General features: G+C 37.8%; 1 protein-coding gene and 1 long non-coding RNA gene across 3 annotated transcripts in view; one reads left to right on the top strand and one right to left on the bottom strand.

Annotated features, from left to right (window-relative positions):
- Positions 1-19380, bottom strand: part of LOC129740565 (protein gone early) — a 376826-nt gene that overhangs the window by 120330 nt on the left and 237116 nt on the right. The gene's annotated exons all lie outside the window — the stretch shown is intronic.
- LOC129740572 (uncharacterized) lies at positions 1820-2468 on the top strand. Its single transcript, XR_008736286.1, has 3 exons — positions 1820-1883; positions 2180-2239; positions 2303-2468. It is a non-coding gene; the product is annotated as an uncharacterized LOC129740572 (long non-coding RNA).

The raw sequence follows: 19380 nt of genomic DNA, 5'->3' as shown, positions 1-19380 counted from the left end.
AAAAAAGAAAAGATTTTTTTTTAAATTTAAGATAAGGTTGCCAGAATTTGTTCAGCACGTATCCGGGCCGGACAATCCGGGCAATTTTCTATAAAAAAAAAACCTGGCAAAATCGCGGCATTTCGTTTCAAGATCGAGACCAAAAATCCGGGGAATATCCGGGCAAATTGGGTCATTACTCATCAAAAATCAAAATAAAATAATAAAAAAAAATTTTTTTTTCATCAAAATTGAAAAATAAATATGAAATCGTAGACTTCGAAAAATCCTTTCACGGTTATTTTTGCCAAATCTGCTCAAATTTTTTTGTTTTGGTGGCTGAATTAAAAAAAATTTACAACACAATTTTTTTTGTTTAATTTGCCAAATAAAGTGAAAAAATCCGGGCAAAATCCGGACATTTTTCAATGAAATCCGGGCAACCGGGCCGGGCTGGACTGTTCTAAAATTTTGTATCAAATATCCGGGAAAACCCGGATAAAACCGGGAAATCTGGCAACATTAATTTAAGATAATACAGAGAAGTATTTCAATCAACCCTTCGATTGAAAATGAACAAAAGAAATATAAATAAATATGATTATAATTAACAATTTTTATAAATTTTAAAACAGTTTCAAATCGTGGTCGCTAATGGGTCCAACTTTTTTCAGAATTCGGTTTTAATTTCTTCTTAAATCTGGTGTTATATTTGATGTATTTCTGTGCACTTATTCTTATGTCCGAAGCTTCAAATTCTGTTTTTATTTGAAACATAAATTTGCATTCGTTTTCTGGTGTTTCGAAACAAACGAAAATTTAAGTAAAATTAAATCATTTTGCAAGTTTGTGTAATGGTTATGAGTATAAAAATGGTTTTGAAAATCAATTTTCAAATTTATTTTGAATTTTTGGTATAATTATTATTTCTAGCTAAATTTTCATTTCGAAAACCCCCGCGTTCTTCGCACGTGCCTGGTATCCCTCTATATATATTTTTTTTTGCCCTCTATATAATTTATAATCAGGATATAAATATCGTGTCAGCTTTGGAGACAAATGACAACCGAATTGAGTACTTCATAGTAAACTTTGAACGGAGATTTTCATATTGAAACATTCTGATAGAAAACCACCAAATTCGCCAAAATCCCACATTGGATGTTCTGCTTCCAGATATTCAGGATTTGAATTGAAAATTTTAGAAATTTTTGGAGCTACTGCATATAACAAAAAATTGTTTCCAAATTGAAAATACGGTTTTCGATCCCAGCATCACTAGTTATAGGCATTGTTGAGCTCTAGATTTAAATTTAAATTAAACATTTAAGTAACAGTATTTTAAACTTTTAATCCTTCTTCGAATTTAGAGCTTAACAACGCCTAGGCCTTTTCGATCTCAGGAAAACGAATTTGTCACCTAACCCTAACCAAACAGCTGACTAAATGATCGAACAGTAAATTATTCAATGAGATGTGATAAATTCGACCTTTAACGAATTTCAAGTTGGGAAAGTTTCCATTTAGGTAGAAATGAATGTGTTGTTCCTGTATTTTTTTTTAATAAAATGTTAAAATACTGTTTAAAAGAATATCATGCTTCAATAATATTTAATTGTTGCAATGCAGACGCGTACTTAGTCCCGAAACTTCTCGATGCACAAAAAACATCTGTGTAAACTTCCAATTGTCTAAATTCGGTGAACAATAAATGACTTTGAGCTGCAACCAATATAGAGGAACAAGCTTGTTAATTGTTTTTTTTTTCATAAGCACTTTGCTGCTCGTGAATTTGTTGGTATAAAAGACAGAGGGATTTGCGCTTCCAATTCAGTTCGTAATCTACTATTCTCCGGTTGAGAAACAAAGTCAGTAAAACAAAACAAAAAATGCGTGCATTTTCGGTAAGTTTCTGGCAAAAAAAAATGCAGAATACTTCAATAATGTATAATTTCATGGAATTCTAAGACGTTGTGAGTTTTGCTTTCGCATCATGTGACTGAACTCGTTAAGAATATATCCCAATAAACTAAGCACAATCTTGAACATTTGGCTTCTAATGAACCGTTTAGGAACTTTCCGGTTCCATGAAGCACCGGTTCGGAATTTGAATGCTGCTTGGGTGGAACATATTCTACGATAACTTGGTGTATTAGTTAGTATTTTTTAAAGTGATGATTACCCTTTTTTGTTTCTTTAGCTAATCGCAGCTTGTCTTGCGCTGGTCTCCATCCTGTTTGGAAACGTTCACGCTACCGAGGTAATTTTGAATAGATTTAATCACTGATGAAGCACATATACTAATCGTGTACTGTATTCACAGAGTGGAGCTCCGAAGAAGTTGGCACCACGTTCTGCTCCATTGGCATATTGGTAAAGACAATATGAAAAAGTGTTGTGAACCGGTTACGTAAGCGTAAAAAGAGTTTTACAAAAAAAGACAAGTCGTAACATATTCGATGTTGAAATAAAATAAAAAAGTGGTTTCATAAGAGATAAAAAAAATGTTGTCGTTTAAACCTGTTGAAGAAATTTCCATTCTTGATGCGATTTTGTATGACTTAGAAACCTGAAAACTAAGAGGCATGATTTGCCTTCGGGATGAATAAGCCCCTGAAGCTTAAAATCCCTTGAGAAAACAAAAAAAGAGGCATGATGAGTTTGAGGCCTGATGACTTAGTTTCCTGACGACGAAAAAGCTTGAACTGAAATTAATGGAATAGAAAAGTCAACGAATATAAAAGCTTCTGATCGGCTCGGTCATCTTCGTGCCTACGGCAAGCTTTGCAAGTATGTCTATCAGTCAGTAGAAAGCTTACTCGTAAACCCGAACTAACTTGTTTCACTCGACTGCTACGAAAGCGTCTTTCGCTAAGGCGTTTCTGTCACTCACTGCATTCGATCATTGAATGTAGCTTAAGCATTCAATCAGTGTCAGCGAAAGTTGCTGATAATTTCAGTAGGCATTTGTTTTTTGCCATTTTCAAAAATTGTGAAATGGGATTCGAAAAGAAAACACGATTGGAAATTCGCTAAGACTAAACGATTATTCAGAGGGGACGGGAAAAGAGATGAATATAAATTTCTTGATGACGATATGGCAAATATCTGACAAATATGACAAAAATTTGACAATTGGCGTCAAAAAATGACAAAATTATGACATAATGTAATAAATATGGTGGAAAAATGACAAAATTATGGTAATATTTAGTATGGCCAAAGTCTGACAAATATGAAAAACTTATGGCCTAAATATGACAAAAAATGAACTACAAAATGACAAAAAATAACAAAAACATGACAAAAATCTAACAAATATGACAAAAATATGTCAAAATTAAGACAGAAATATAACATTAATTTAACAATAAAATGACAAAAATTCGACAAACCTTAGTCAAAAATATAACAAATGTGTTAAAAACAAGACAAAATTATGACATAAATCTGATAAATATGACAAAATCACTACAAAAAACTATCAATAAAATGAAAAAAACATGACAAACTTATGACAAATTTGGTAAAAAATGACAACAATCTGAAAGATTTGACATTTTTCATATTTTTATCACTTATTCATAATTTTACATAGTTTGACGAAATTTGTGACCCTTCAATTTAATTTTTTCTTAATATTTTAATCATAAATTGGTCATATTTATCTTAATTATGCCATAAATTTGTTTTATTTTTATCACAATTTTATGTCATGATATTGTCATTTTATTGTTATATATTCGTCATATTTTTACCACGCTATTTTTGAATTTTTTGCCAATATTTCGTCATATTTTTGTTATAGTTGTCACATTTTTGTCAGTTGTTAAATTTTTGCAAAATTTTGTCATTTTTGTAAAAAACTGTCATATTTTTATCACATTTGTCATATTTTCGACAGAGTTGCGTTGGTTTGTTTTTATCATATTGTAAAATTTAAGCCATATTTGGCAGATTTTTGTATTTTTTGTCATACTTTACCACATTTGTCATGTTTTGTATTTTTATTGCCAAATTTTTGTCATATTTGTGTCATAACTTTGTTACAGTTTTGTCGTAATTTTGTCCGCCACATTCGTCCCACACGCTCCCTCGCCAGCGTTCTTCTCGCCAACCCGAACACTTATTTCTCAACCTCCCCACCACCTCTACACACTGTCACGTTTTTTTTCTTATCAAAATCCTTAAAAAATAGGAATCTCAGCAGTAATTATTCAATTTCCGCAAGTCTAGCGCATCGAACAGGCTTTGTCACCATTCAACTAAAGTTAATGATAATTGAATTGAGCTTTTTTCACTTTCAGCTATGTTTGCTTGATACTGAAAATGAAGATTGGATAACCTCATGAACCTGCAAAGAGCCTGAATGTATACTGAGCACCGATGTTGCCGATTCGTGAATGAGTATGCAGAGTGCTTTCGGGATTGAGCTTTCTGTTCATTATCAGATGAATGCAGATGGAAATGAACTGAGCGTACACTGCTGTAAATTCAATTGAAAATTGAAAGCTGACACTGATTATTTGCAGCACTGGTCCTAACTACTCAAAGGCGTCAGGATTTCGAATCTTCTTACGTCTCTAAGCCTTCAATGAAGAGGGAGGGGATGATAGACATCAAGATAGCCAACTGTCAGCATCTCTAATGAAGCAGCTGAAGTTTTGCATAAAACTCAATTTGTTGAGAACATACTGTAACAATCCTGCAAATCGGAGTTTAATTGCCTACCCCGAGAAGTCACAACTCGGAATCCATCAATTGGAATCCATAAATTTTCAAGGAACCCAGCCTAGCCCCCCAACCATTTTTTCAAAAGATTATCGACAGTCGACCTATCTAAAGATACTGGACCAGACGATATACCTCCTACAGTACTAAAAAAAGTTATCAGTCCGATTTACAAATCAGGAAACGCACATTGTGTAGAAAACTACAGACCGATTTCGATACTCAGTGCCATTTCCAAAGTCTTCCAAGTTTTTTTGCATGAACTTATGTATGCTGCCATCAAACCCTTGATCGCTGATTTGCAACATGGTTTCGTTAAAAAAGGTTAACTGTGACTAACTTAATGTGCTACGTGAGCTCACTGAGTAACCATCTGGAAAAAAAAGAAGTCAAGTAGGTTCTGTTTACATCGGCTTCGCGAAGCCTTTAACCGGATCCCGCACAAAATACTGATAGCAAAGATGGATCGACTTGGTTTTCTATTCTGGTCGCTTGAGTGGAATAAGTCGTACCTCGCTAGCCGCCAGACGTACTAAAAAAAATTCACACACACAAAATACAGTCCACGGAAGGTATCCAGCATCTCAACATGTTGGTCCTTCGAACCGGATCAACGAGAATCATGACTACTCCCGTAGCTTCATCGTTTAACAGAAATCCACCCCTGAGGAATCTACAAACCAGTTCATGGAGGAGAACGTGGACCTAGGGCACATGCGTAGGACGTATGTGGGCCCAGAGAAGCGTTTACCACACCATTCGGCCATCAAACATCCAAGCACAAAAACGAAGGCTCGAGTGTTATTTGTAACAGTTGTAAGGCTATGATCATTTAGTATCCGGGCAGTTACAAACGTGTGTATTTTAAAAACTATTCATTTGATCGAAAAACTTTCTATGGAGGAAATGAAGGTGTTAATATGACATTTAATGTAAAAATATGAAAAAAATATTTATCAATGATTTCAAGAAATAATCTATTTTTTTCAAAAAATATCTTTTTTATCTTTGCACACTTTTTTCAGTCATGTATTGATTTATTTATTTTACCACAGAAGCAAAACCTTTGCAAAATCATGATATTTTACACAAAATCACCTGGAAAAAGCAATTGGAATCGTGTTGGAACCTTTTCATGAGTAGGCATCTCGAAGAATTTGATCTCTTAAATCCGGTTTTAACATAATTTTTTTTGTCCATCAGAACACATCTGTTATATTGCGTAAAAACCGGATGCACCGATTGCGATCTTTGGAACTTATCATTATTAGTTATTTACTTGGTGTCTACTAGTCAGGCAACACATTTTGCCTGCCGGAAATGGACTTTTTACATTATTTAAGGAGTGTGCATTCAGTTATCCCCAATAACCATAGACTTTTTACCATATTTAAGATCAAGGGTTTTACTATGATGCTTGATTTGAACATTGTTCAGGCACCGGAACACTTTCGGACGCGGTTAGAGAACCCGAAAACACTTTTTATTAAACTGAATCAAACACTTTATTTTTCGGTACGATTTGGGGGGTGTTTTATTTGGGCGAAGTGTATTGCACGGCGGATTGGCTTGAACTGTTCTTAAACTGTGTTGTGTAAAAAGTGGCGAAAGAAAGAAAATGGATATAAAACAAAATATCGCTATCATTTCAACTAACACTTTTACATATTATATAGAGAGAGAAAAAGCATAAATTTCAAGTGAACATGCATTCTCTTCCGCTCTGTAATGAACAGAGATTATTTTAGATACGTTTCGGGATGGTCTAAATTCCCGTAACTTTTTGTGTTGCTACCAGAGATGCCAATATGCCTGATTTTTCAGGGATTGCCTGATTTTTCGAGGCTCTGCCTGACAACCTGAAAAGCCATTGAATTTCCCTGATTTTTCAAAAAATGCCTGATTTTGCCTGATTTTTGCGAATGTGATGAAAAATGGGTAGTAAGGAACTAAAATAGGTACCATTGCTGAAGTTAAAAAGCGAAAATGTGGCTGAATGAAACCAATCGAAAGATTCCCATTAATTCATATCTTAAAAAGGGAATGAAAAGGAATCTTTCGGCTTTGATGCAGTAGAATTATGCAACCAAGTAGGCCCACAACACAGTAAAAATGTAGAGTGACGACCAAAAAAAAAAAAAAGGTCATCACTTTTAAAGGAATTTCCGTTACTTATGTAGCCTGATTTTGCCTGATTTTTATTTCACCAGTTCCCTGATTATTGAAAATATATGTTGGCAACCCTGGTTGCTACCACTAGGCGGTGAGATTACACTCAAACATATGCCGCCCGCCTTGAAATATCATTTCAATACTAACGGTATTTGTTTACTCTTATGTTCTAACGGTACTTTCCTATTCTTATATGTACAAATTAGCTGTGTGTTCTTTCAGTTTGTTTTGACTATACTTCGTTTCTGTGTGGTGTGGTGAAGTGTGGGGCGAACAAGTGTATATGGTGTTTTCATCACATTCTGCTGCTGGAAGGACTGGGACTGCAGGAGCATTCATCATTCTGGAACGAACTGCGTGGATTTGGCCGCTTCTCAGGTGTTTGTTTTCATGGTGAGTCCTAGTACTAGTTGCATAATTGGTGAATTGCAGTGCTAGTGCAATACGTGAACTGAAACTCTGCGGGACAAATCTTCTGAAGGTTTTTTACCAGTGATGACGATGACGATTGTTGTTGTTTTTTTTCTTTCTCTTTTAGCACATTTTCTATCCCCGTATCGTGTGTGAACCAATGGAACCAGGCGGGTTGTTGATTCAGATCCTCGTTAGGCTTGGCCGGTGTGGTGTTATCATCCAGTATTGCAGCATGAGTAAAGGTAAGTTTCGGTGAAAAATATTGTCATTGCAATTTCGGTTTAATCGAATTTTTCATTTCAGAAAACAGCAGGTCTAAAGGAACTTATGCGTCTTTTGAGAGCATGATAAACATCAATGAGCTTCGGAACGTGGTGCAATTAACCTGACTAGCTCTAAATTGCACACCAAATTGCTCAATTGAGGCGCTATGGATACGGATTTGCAAGGTGAGTGCAACATTTATGATTGGTGTACGTTTGACAAACCTCACTTGCAGTTTTTTTTTCTTTTTGTTGCATTGTAGGTACTACTGTTGATTGGATCGATGTGTGGGCCCTTGTCACTTCAATCTGGAAGCTCGCTGGACGGGTGTGGCGGACCAGAACTGACCGTTGTTGATCCGAATCTGGCAGGTAATGCTGACAAAATATAAGTCCGGCTCCCAGACTCATGTGATACCATCAACCAACGCAATATGTACAGCTGGCTCGAGAAAACGAATACTTCTGTTGGGGTGCCGTTCGTTTATGTTGATGGTTTTCACCGCCTGAAACCGGGATGACAGAGTAGAACTCAGGCCACCACGGATGAACACTGCGTAGTTGGACATGGGCAACAGCTAGCCAGCAGATTACTGCAAGGGCTGATCCTCGTCGTCTGTAGAATTCCTCAAGTCATGTTTCTTAGGCGAGTGTAGCTGTTAACATGCAACGTATCTGGATCGGCTGCTCACTGGTGGTTCACCAACGGAGTGACGTGACCGGATACTGACCATCAGCTGGCTTGTGGACCTCGGACATGGAAAGACTTTGATTTGGTGAACCGCAACTAATTTTGACGGCTGTGTGGGTGTTCGTTGTTTATGACGACACCGGATGTGGATTGGCGAACCTACATCGGCCCATGGTACCTGGATGCAGGGGGAAAGTGCTTAGCATGTTGGTAATTTCTTGAATAAATTTGGACTTTCCTGAATGCGGGGGCACTGGGCCTCCGCGAGCGCTTCTAAGAACGTCTAATGACCTCAGTACGAATGATGACATTCTCTCATCTAGGGAGCTTCTAAAGTTAGAGCAGGGTTTTTCAACCCTTATTCTGAGGGTGGAATCATGGGGAAACCTTTCTTCTGACAATGATTCTTCTTCTTAGTGTTGGGCAAGCGTAAATGTGTACTACAACCAATTCTACTAGGATCCTTAAGCTGATACGATGGTGAACTTTAAAGGTTTGACTAGAGCTCTTAAAGCGATATGCATACTTGAACGATAGGGTTCCTACAACCGATCAGATTACTTCAAGCGATATGATTCCTTAATGAACGTGTGGACTTAACTAAAGAGATTTAGCTTAAGATTGATTCAAGTTGTGAATTATTGAAGATTGAGCATGAATTATAGTTTGCGCTTGATGAAAATCTTTCATACTTAATTGACTTCATCTGTTGAGCAAACATCTGGCGCTGGACAAAGATGTGATCGACCAACTTAAACAAATCAACTGATTTTACAACATGTGACAAATTTCTCTGTACCTAACGAATTTTCTTTTTACAAAATCTGGAACGAGATTCATCTCTACTGGGCTGCAGCTTCAATCTAGAAATTTGACTGTTGCTTGGAGAAATAGTCGTTCAAAATTGCCAGTTATTCTAGGTTGGCTTCGGTAAGGGTTGCTGATACTTTCAACAAATCATTTCTTACACAAAACTGACTCATTCTTGGGTATGGTACCGAAAAGTTCCTCTTCATTTCTGACTATGGGTTCATGGAAAAACTTTTCGCACATCGATTCTTTAATGGAGTTGGTGTTCGAAACCCGACATGTTTCCAGCTTCTGAAACCGTATAAGCTTTTTCTGTAGTTGCTTGTAGAACAAAATAAGGTGTGAGAAACGTTTTGAGGAGATTCGACCACTCGACCTGACACTATCCAACCAAAAACTGTATTTTGGAGTGTAGGACCATTCTTCGTGGCCCTTCTTCGTTCATTTTTCATCAAATCCAAGTAATACTCAGCGCCAATGATGACGTCAATCGGCTTTGACTCGTGGAAGAATGGATCGGCCAACAATTCAGAATCGGGAAGTGACATGAACGAAGGATCAAACGACGTCGAAGGCAGATGTAGTGTAAGGTTTGGTAACACGAAGAATTGCATAGTTTCTTGGAAATTCGATATTTTTGGCGAACGTGGACCGACTTCAGCATGTATGGACTTCGTCGAAACCGACTGAGACGACCCAATACCCTGAACTGACAAATATGTAGGCGCTTCTTTCAACTTCAGTTTTCTCGAAAACTCTTGGGATATTAAGCAGTGTTGCGAACAAGAATCTAACAAGGCTCTAGCAATCTGAGCGTTGCCGTGACGGTCCTTAATCTTTACAAGAGCAGTAGGGAGCAGAATATTCGAAGCAGACTTAACAGGTAGTGCGACGTAGTTATGGCTTGTGCTTGGCGTTGGTGAATCGAATTGTGTGGTTGTATTTGGTGAATTGTCTGTTGCTTTTTGTGTTTGAGTGTGTGTTGTCGTAACTATTGGCATGGTGTGACTTTGCTGTTGATAGGCTTGCTGTGGATAAATATGGGTGTTTTCTTGATTAGAGGGTTGTGCAATTGACTGTTGACTGAGTCTCGGATTCGACGGATATGGAACGGAGGATCGCGTAGCATGCAACATAGTGTGATGCTTTTGTTGACATAGTCGGCAACTGCTACGAGTGCAGTTCGTCGCAAAATGTCCTGGCTGTAGACAATTTCGACAGACTCGACTTCGATTGGCTGCTTCAACTCGTTCCGATATCTTCAATCGAAGGAATCTCTGGCAGTGAAACGGTGAATGCCATGCTTCGGTACAGAACGGGCATCGTGAATCCGATCGGATGGTTGTATGGCAAACTGTTGATCTTGTCTGACGTGCTTCGGATGGTGAACTTCTTGCAGAGGTGATTGATTGGAGAACTGAGCAGTGACCTTGCAAGAACAGTAGCAGCTCTTCGTACGTTGGGACCTCCTTAGACCCGTAATGCGTCTCCCATTGACGCAATGTTGCAGAATCTAGTCTAGCGCACAACATGTAGACTAGTATTGTACTCCAAGACTCTGTATGCTCACCGATTTTCTGCAACATCATCAAATTCTTTTCAAATTCGCTGACGAGGAAGTTCAAACCATCATAACTCTCCTTTTTTAGCGATTCGAGGGCGAAGAGAGCGTCGAGATGAGCCTTTACGATTAGCTTCTTATTTTCATATCGGACTTCAAGCGTTTTCCAGGCGACGTCGTAGTTTGCCTCTGACAGCTCGATGTTGTTTATTTCCTTCAATGCATCACCTTGCAGAGAGGAACGAAGGTACGTAAATTTGTCAATTTTTGTCAGATGCTCGTTGTCGTGAATGAGACTACGGAAAGAATCTCTAAACGTAACCCATTCTCTGATTTTTCCGCTAAAGGATGGCAAACGAATCTCTGGCAGCTTCACTCTGGACGTATTCCCTGACACAGACTGACTCTGACTGTTGCTGGTTGTGTTCACTCCTAAGGCATCCTTATCGCCTTGAAGTCTAAGGAGGTCACCTCGAATTGCAAAGTATCGGTCATCAAACTGCTGCAGAATTTTGTCGTTCTCTTCTTCGCGCTGTTTTGCAATCTCCCCTTTGACTTCGCTATCAGCATCTTTTTGCTCTTTCTCGGCCGCTTCATCCAGCAACATTTCAATCTTGCTCCGTACTTCGAAAAACTCACTGTATACTGTATCAATAACTTGCAACCTCGAGCTTAATTGACACCGATCACTACCAATGTGATAGGTTTGGATGAATCTATCAGTACCATCAAAAATTACATACAACTGCTGCTCACGTTTTTGCAAAGCCTTCAGCGTACTTCTTGACATTGCAACACTTTTTGTAATTTGACACAGGCTTCAAAATTTTGACGAATTCAGACTTGTACCTACAAACAAGTCCTTAAACTGACACGTTGTTTCTGACACAGGCTTAATATCTGACAATGTTTCAGACGATATGAATTCAGACTCGATTTCTGACAAGATCTCTTCTGACTTAATTTCTGACAATATTTCAGACCAGGTTTCTGTCAATATTCAGACAAGAATTCTGACGCAAGCTTATTTTGAGACTCAGACTCAATTCTGATAAGTTTCAGACAAGATTTTCGACAATATTCACTTAAGAATTCCGAAGCAAGCTTATTTTGGGACTCGAGCTTAATTCTGACAAATTTCAGACAAGATTTTCGACAATATTCACTTAAGAATTCCGACACAAACTGATTCAGACTTAATTCTGACAAGTTTTCCAACTCAAACTTAAACAAACTTGTATTTTCTGACAAATTCAGACTTGATTCTGACAATGTTTCCAATACAAACTAATTCAGACTTAATTCTGACAAGTTTCGAACTTAAACTTGAATTCATACAAATCAAACTTGATTCTGACAAGAATTCTGACTCAAACTTAATTTCTTCAGCAAACTTGAATTTTCTGACAAACTCAAACACCTTGGACCCAATCCGTCCAGTACTGAATAATTCTGACCAAAAAACCGACTTGCACCTTCTGTGCTACTGACTTGCACCTTTATGTGCTCTGACATGCACCTTATGTGCTTCTGACTCAGGGTATATGCACTTAGTTTGATCAACTCAACGTTCCAACCGATCGCGACGCGAATTACCGAGACTAGCAACCCGATATTGACAGCAGCGAGTGGGCACAACCAATGAAAATTGCAAAGTAAACAATGCCAATAGAATACAAAGACCAAATTATAGTTACGGACAGGGCACACACTTCATGCAATTGAAAGCTACAATTCAAAATCAATTCTTTATTGAAACCACTTTCTTTGGCCACATGCACCAAGCCAGCAATACTTCCTGATACAACTTTCGAAAAAATTCTCCTTCATCCGTTGCGTCGTTTGCTGGAGTAGAATCAGCTGATTTCTGTTGCGCTGCTGTTAGATCAGCTGTCCTATGCTTCGATGCTTCAGGTATCGGCTTTACTTCAACAGCTTGCTTCAGGTATTTGAGTATCACTTATTGTCTTTATTTTCGCAATGGCTGACACTGTCCACTGATGCACTTAAGTGCATCCAAGCCAAGCGTAGTTAGCGTCTCGATAGATGCACTTTTATTGTGATACACCAATCACTTTGTCTAGCACTGCGATGGCGATTTTGCGAGCACAAAATGGTTCACACTTTGGTGCTCGGCCGATCGGTGGTCTTCACTTAAAAGTCCAATTAAATGTTCCGGAACCACTTTCCGGACGGTCATCCGGTTCGAAGGACCAAATGTTCAGGCACCGGAACACTTTCGGACGCGGTTAGAGAACCCGAAAACACTTTTTATTAAACTGAATCAAACACTTTATTTTTCGGTACGATTTGGGGGGTGTTTTATTTGGGCGAAGTGTATTGCACGGCGGATTGGCTTGAACTGTTCTTAAACTGTGTTGTGTAAAAAGTGGCGAAAGAAAGAAAATGGATATAAAACAAAATATCGCTATCATTTCAACTAACACTTTTACATATTATATAGGGAGAGAAAAAGCATAAATTTCAAGTGAACATGCATTCTCTTCCGCTCTGTAATGAACAGAGATTATTTTAGATACGTTTCGGGATGGTCTAAATTCCCGTAACTTTTTGTGTTGCTACCACTAGGCGGTGAGATTACACTCAAACAAACATCGTGAGCATCTTAGAGTGGCTCCTTATACTTCTTAACCATTTGGTCCGAAGAAAAATCAGAAGAAATCAACAGTTCATGAGCTTTCAAGTCAACAATGAAGAATTTTCGAGGCGCAAAATGCGTAAAAGGAACAAATTTGTGCCAAATTATTTTTACCATGTCTTTTTGCATCGTAAACATCTCAAACACACGTTAACTTAAAAATCTATCAAACGTAGATTATCACCGAAATAAAGTGCCCGGATACTAAATGATCATAGTCTTACATCGTGTCAGAGCACCAGTGACGTATCTCTGAACGATGCACTTCTGGCAAGACTTGTAATTCAAGACGAGTTTTGATATTGCACTTGTCGAGAAAAACAGGCATCGATAGAACAGACATGTCGCTGCAAAGTATTCTGTGACGAAAGGATTCAACGGGAGACTTAGAGACGTTATGAGCTCACTACTGTTACAAGCACCAGCACCGTTTATCTCAACCCAAATTCTGGAAAATATCCAAGGCAATCATGGAAGACGTTCATATGGATGACGTTTTAACGGGTACCGATAACGAAAAAAGCGGCTTCAACACTTTGTGAACAATTAATGAGTTAAACGAAAAGCAGTGGGTTTTGATTAAGAAAGTTTGTATCCAATTCGCCGACGGCCTTCCGATCAGTAGATGAATAAAACCTTGCATTGCCGCAGTCGAAGGCAATACAACTAGACCCAGGCCTTGCAGTCGAAACCCTATATAAACAGACGGAAAATAGACGTATGGTACCTGCGCAGCACATACATCAAAAGCATCGATGCTCAGGGACAGATGTTCGTGCATGTGCTGACGTCGCAATCGGAGGTCGCGCCCTTAAAATAACAGTCGATACCCAGGTTGGGGCTATGCGGGGTACTTTTATCAGCTGCAAGGTACAAGAGGCATTGGAGGTCGAAAGGGATATGGTTTTTTGAATGGATTCAACTTCGTGCTGCAGTGGTTGAAGTCGATTCCTACGACGTACACTACACTACACTCTCGTTGTAAACCATGCAGCAAAAATCCAATAAGCTACTGAGAACTGTGTTTGGAGACATGTTCCAGGAGAACAGAATGCAGCACATCTTATTTCCCTAGGCTTACATCCCGATCAGAAGCTGTAGTGGAAGGGTCCCGAATGGCTATTGCAGAATTTTCATCCGTAACAACCTAGCAACTTTTGCACTAAGGGAGCAGATGTAGAAGTTCGACACGTTGCAGTGAACCTGAAAACAAGACCTCCCAATTTTGGTAAGGAATACGTGAGGATATTCTCGTCGTTCAACAAGCTTGCGTATGATACGTATTTAAAAAAATATACAAATCTCAAGAGTTTTCTAACAGTTGCGGAGCTTAGAGATGCCATGCCATAATTCATCGAATACAGCAGGAGATTATTTGAAGAATGAAAGTTTTGAGTCCAGGCTTGCAATTTTTCTAACGACACCCACGAGCTCGGTTTTCTATTCGCAATAGAGATTCTCTAAAACGCACCGCAGATATTTTTAGCTGAACCTGTGTAAAGAATCTGTAAATCAACACGACAGAGCAAACACATAGGGGAAAAGTTCATATAACGCCTTTTGTGGCTAATACGCGCCACCCTTGTTTTGAAGATTCTGAAACATTTTAAGCCTGCAAAATATTACCAATTTGTTTTAAATGCTGTGGTTGGTAATGGCAAGTATGAATTTTTCCTTAAAATGTCCATGTGTCGAGACAATTTCACAATTTAGGTTTTTCTTCATTTCGATCGAAATTTTAAAACACATTCAATAAGGTGTCAACAAGCAGAGAAAAACGAATAAGACAATATTTTCTGACACATCGATAGAGGAGAATCTAAACTATGATTTTATGCTAAAAAATCATACAGAACTCGCAAAGGTATGCTTTTTTACGGGTATGTTCTATCACGGCCCATGCGCTCGTTATAACGCGCCAATCGTAGTAGGCTGAAAACAGCATAAATTTTTCAAAAAGGCCAATTTTCATTGAAAATGAACAAAAAGTCTAAAACCATATTTTGAGCGTTAATTCAGCCCAAAAAATCTACTTTTCCATTTTTTTTTATTTTGATTAGTCCATTTTGGTTTTCTTTTCAGTCAAAGTGACTGTAAGTATTGGTGTGTTTTCGGTCTTCGGCTGCTCTCGGGTGTGTTCGGCTGCTAGGCGCGTATTGAATACACAGCGGCGCGTATTTGCAACACAGTTTTGTTCTGTGGCTTCGAATATGGTTTTTAAAAATCAAGTTTTTGAAGCAACTATAGCAATTTGAGTAGGGGAACATGCCCTATTATGCGCCACCTAAGCGAATCGCTGATTTTCTATGTATTCCACATACAAATTGTGTTAAAAATAATTGTAATCGTTGAAGAAAAGTGTTTTCTACAAATTCCTATGATTTTTCATTACTCAAATTGCTATAGTTTCTTCAAAAACATGATTTTTAAAAACCATATTCAAAGCCACAGAACAAAACTGTGTTGCGAATACGCGCCGCTGTGTATTCAATACGCGCCTAGCAGCCGAACACACCCGAGAGCAGCCGAAGACCGAAAACACACCAATACTTACAGACACTTTGACTGAAAAGAAATTCAAAATGGACTAATAGAAATTTAACAAAAAATGAAAAATAGATTTTTTGGGCTGAATTAACGCACAAAATATGATTTTAGACTTTTTGTTAATTTTCAATGAAAATTGGCCTTTTTGAAAAATTAATGCTATTTTCAGCCTACTACAATTGGCGCATTATAAAGAGCGCATGGGCCGTGATAGAACATACCCATGAAAAGCATACCTTTGCGAGCTCAGTATGATTTTTTAGCATAAAATCATAATTTAGATTCTCCTCTATCGATGTGTCAGAAAATATTGTCTTATTCGTTTTTCTCTGCTTGGTGACACCTTATTAAAAGTGTTTTAAAATTTAGATCGAAATGAAGAAAAACCTAAATTGTGAAATTAACACGACACAGGGGCATTTTAAGGAAAAATTCATACTTGCCATAACAAATCACAGCTTTTAAAACAAATTGGTAATATTTTGCAGGCTTAAAATGTTTCAGATTCTTCAAAACAAGAGTGGCGCGTATTAGCCACATGGGGCGTTATATGAACTTTTCCCCTAATAAAAAATCATAGGCATTTGTAAAAAACACTTTTCTTCAACGAGTACACCCTTTTTTAACACAATTTGTACGTGGTATACATAGAAAATCAGCAATTCGCATAGGTGGCGCATAATAGGGCATGTTCCCCTACTACAGCAGTGAAAAAATATTTTCACCATGGAGAGCGACAGCGACGGGCGGCTGCTGGCTTGGCTTATAGCGTTTACCAATACATACGAGGCTGAACACTCACCCGAAACCACATCCCGGCAATCTTGTACAAACCGTGTGGAACACATCTCTCAAATTTCCCCTTTTTTGACAGATTTAAGCTTTTTCTTCAGATTTGAGCTTTCATCACCTATGCTCTCAAGGCTAAAAAAGCTTAAATCTGAGGAAAAAAAGCTTAAAAACGAGATTCACCAACACTTAATTAAAAAATGTTGGTCACACGATACATAGACAAATCCTGTATCGTTGCCGGGACCTGCCCGAAACATTCATCGTTTGTTGATGCTATTATTATGCACACCATCGTGTTTGTTTTTATCTTTGCTTTTTCGTGGCTTGAACCAGTCGGCCCTGTGTTTTCATCGTGGTGCTCTACGGGGACAAATTGTTGCACGCCTTAAGCCTAGTCCACACTAGGAGACGGCTCGTCTCGAGACGGTCTCAGCGTCTCCCATTTTCTTCGGGAGACACTGAGACCGTCTCAGCTTTCCAACAACAACAACAGACAACAAAGTTCGTCTCATAACAAAAATTGCAGTTCATGTTGCCTAGTGTGGACTAGGCTTTAGCTATTGGAATTAGGTGTGTGTGGCTCTCGAAACCTACACGCTCCTTTTTTTCAAACTCAAAATTATGTTGTTTTGATTCAAAACAGCACTTTAGTGGCATCCCTCAACTTTCAGTTCGACTGGATAACCGCAAAACTTAGCTCTGACTGGCATACTTAAATCTTAGATCGACAGCGGAACTCCAATTTGGACTTTTTTCATGCTACTCAAAATGCAGTTCGGCAACCGAACTAGCTAAGTACTTTCAGTTCAACATTCACAGAGAGAGTTCAATTATTAGTTCTTTAGATCGATCTCAGTTTTGCAGTTTTGTATTAGTTAGCAGTTCAAACTCCGTTTTGAACCATCGCAAGGAGGAAAAATAGAACTTAAAGTTAATATAATCGAACTTTTTATGTTTTGTTTTGAACCACGGTAAAACTTAATTTGGAGTATCAAAAAGGAGCGTGTAGGTGCAGATATTGTGAGGAGAAATAAAAACTTTCATCAGGGCAGAGTGGCCAGCTGTTTTAAAAAAAAAGTCCGGAAGATTTTGAAAAAATATCTGGATAGCGATTTTCGTAGGTGGTGACCTTATTTTGGTCGTCAGATTTTTATTTTTATTTGCCGGGTACTATTTATTGTGCTCATTACTTTACTCGAAAAATCGTATAATTTACAGATGTTTATTGCATGGGCATTGCACTGCTTCACATATATTTTCCCAGAATTTTACTCTTTATTCTCATCATTGCGTACCATAATTAACACAACATTTAAACATTTAACATTTTTTTTTGTTTTGTCGAAATGTTCATGGCCTAGCCCAAAAGTCGGAAATTTTCTGGAAGAAATGTCAAAAATCTGTAAATCTGGAAACCTAAAAAAATGTTTAGCGGGAGGCCAAACAGTCTGGAAGATTCATACAAAACCTGGAAGGTTCATTGCACCAAGGTGTTTTGCAGCTATCGCACGGGGGATTTTTATTCTCCGTTCTCTGTCTTTCACGGCAGAGAATGGCATCTCTGGTTGAGTCGAAGGAGAGGAGGTTCACAGAAGTTCTCCGTTAAGATGGTTTGTTTTGTTCCCAGAATGATTTCGGAAAATATCATACGAGTTGGAGGCCGATTATGGAAATCGGAAGAGTTAGATTAGAAAATACCAAACATCAAATTTTATCAGCCTAAAATCATTCCACAACTTTTTTGTACTAGACATAGTCGATTTGGGGTCATTTTTAGTTTCCTAAAACCTGGAGTCTAAAAAGCTTCGTTTTGGTTAAAAAATCATTCATATTTCTTTTTACAGAATTTTAAGTAATGTTTACATGAGTAAATTTTTATTACATGTCCATCTTTTATTGGACGTATTAGGGTGCTAAGTTTATATAATTTGGCGATTATATTTATGAAGTTCCTAGATATGTCAACAATAAAAGATGGAAAGACTAATCATAATTACATGACCCATTTGGTCATGCGGCTATGATTGGGCGGGGCTTATTGGCAATGAAAGTAGCCTCGGGATGTGCAGGTGCCATTCTGAAATGGGTTACTGGAATTTCAATAGAGCTAACACCACCAGCACCCGCGATTGAACAATTTTAATCAAATGGATTAATATTGGCTCTTTTGCATAACATACCTGCCAGCTCAGGGGGTCGTTGGATGGATTATACATACATACATACATACATGTTTACATGAGTAAATTTTAAATTTAAAAATTTTTTGGAGGGAATCGGAAAATTGAATATTTTGTTCAGAAAAATCAATAAAAATTTGGTTCTTCTGAGGTACCTTGCCAGCTAATCGTTTTTTCTGCTTATTTATGATTTTTTGAAGTTTTTTTCGCTGAAACTTTGTCAAAGGGAAAAAAGTTATTAGCTGTTTAATAGGAATATGTCTTTTGGCATTGAAAAACAATTACTTTGATTGACATCACTTTTGGTGCAAAGCGAAGTATGGCTTGAAAAGTAGTCATGCAATTCCTCACTAGGCACCCGCAGTGATGTCAGTTTAGTTGATTGTTTTTCAATGTCAAAGGATATACATATGTACACCTATAAAACAGCTAATATTTTTGTGCCTTATAAGTTACAGTCTTCAGTAAAGTTATTCAGCGCAAAATTTCGTTTAAAGAACTTATAAATTGGCACATAAAGCATACGAGACTCGGGTCCATAGTCCACATATGATTTTGCAACTAAAATTTTTCAATTTTCT

The sequence above is a fragment of the Uranotaenia lowii genome, chromosome 1 (genome assembly GCF_029784155.1).
Source record: "Uranotaenia lowii strain MFRU-FL chromosome 1, ASM2978415v1, whole genome shotgun sequence".
NCBI lineage: Eukaryota > Metazoa > Arthropoda > Insecta > Diptera > Culicidae > Uranotaenia > Uranotaenia lowii.
The sequence above is the reverse complement of the archived record's forward strand: the minus strand, read 5'-3'. Positions and strand labels throughout refer to the sequence as shown.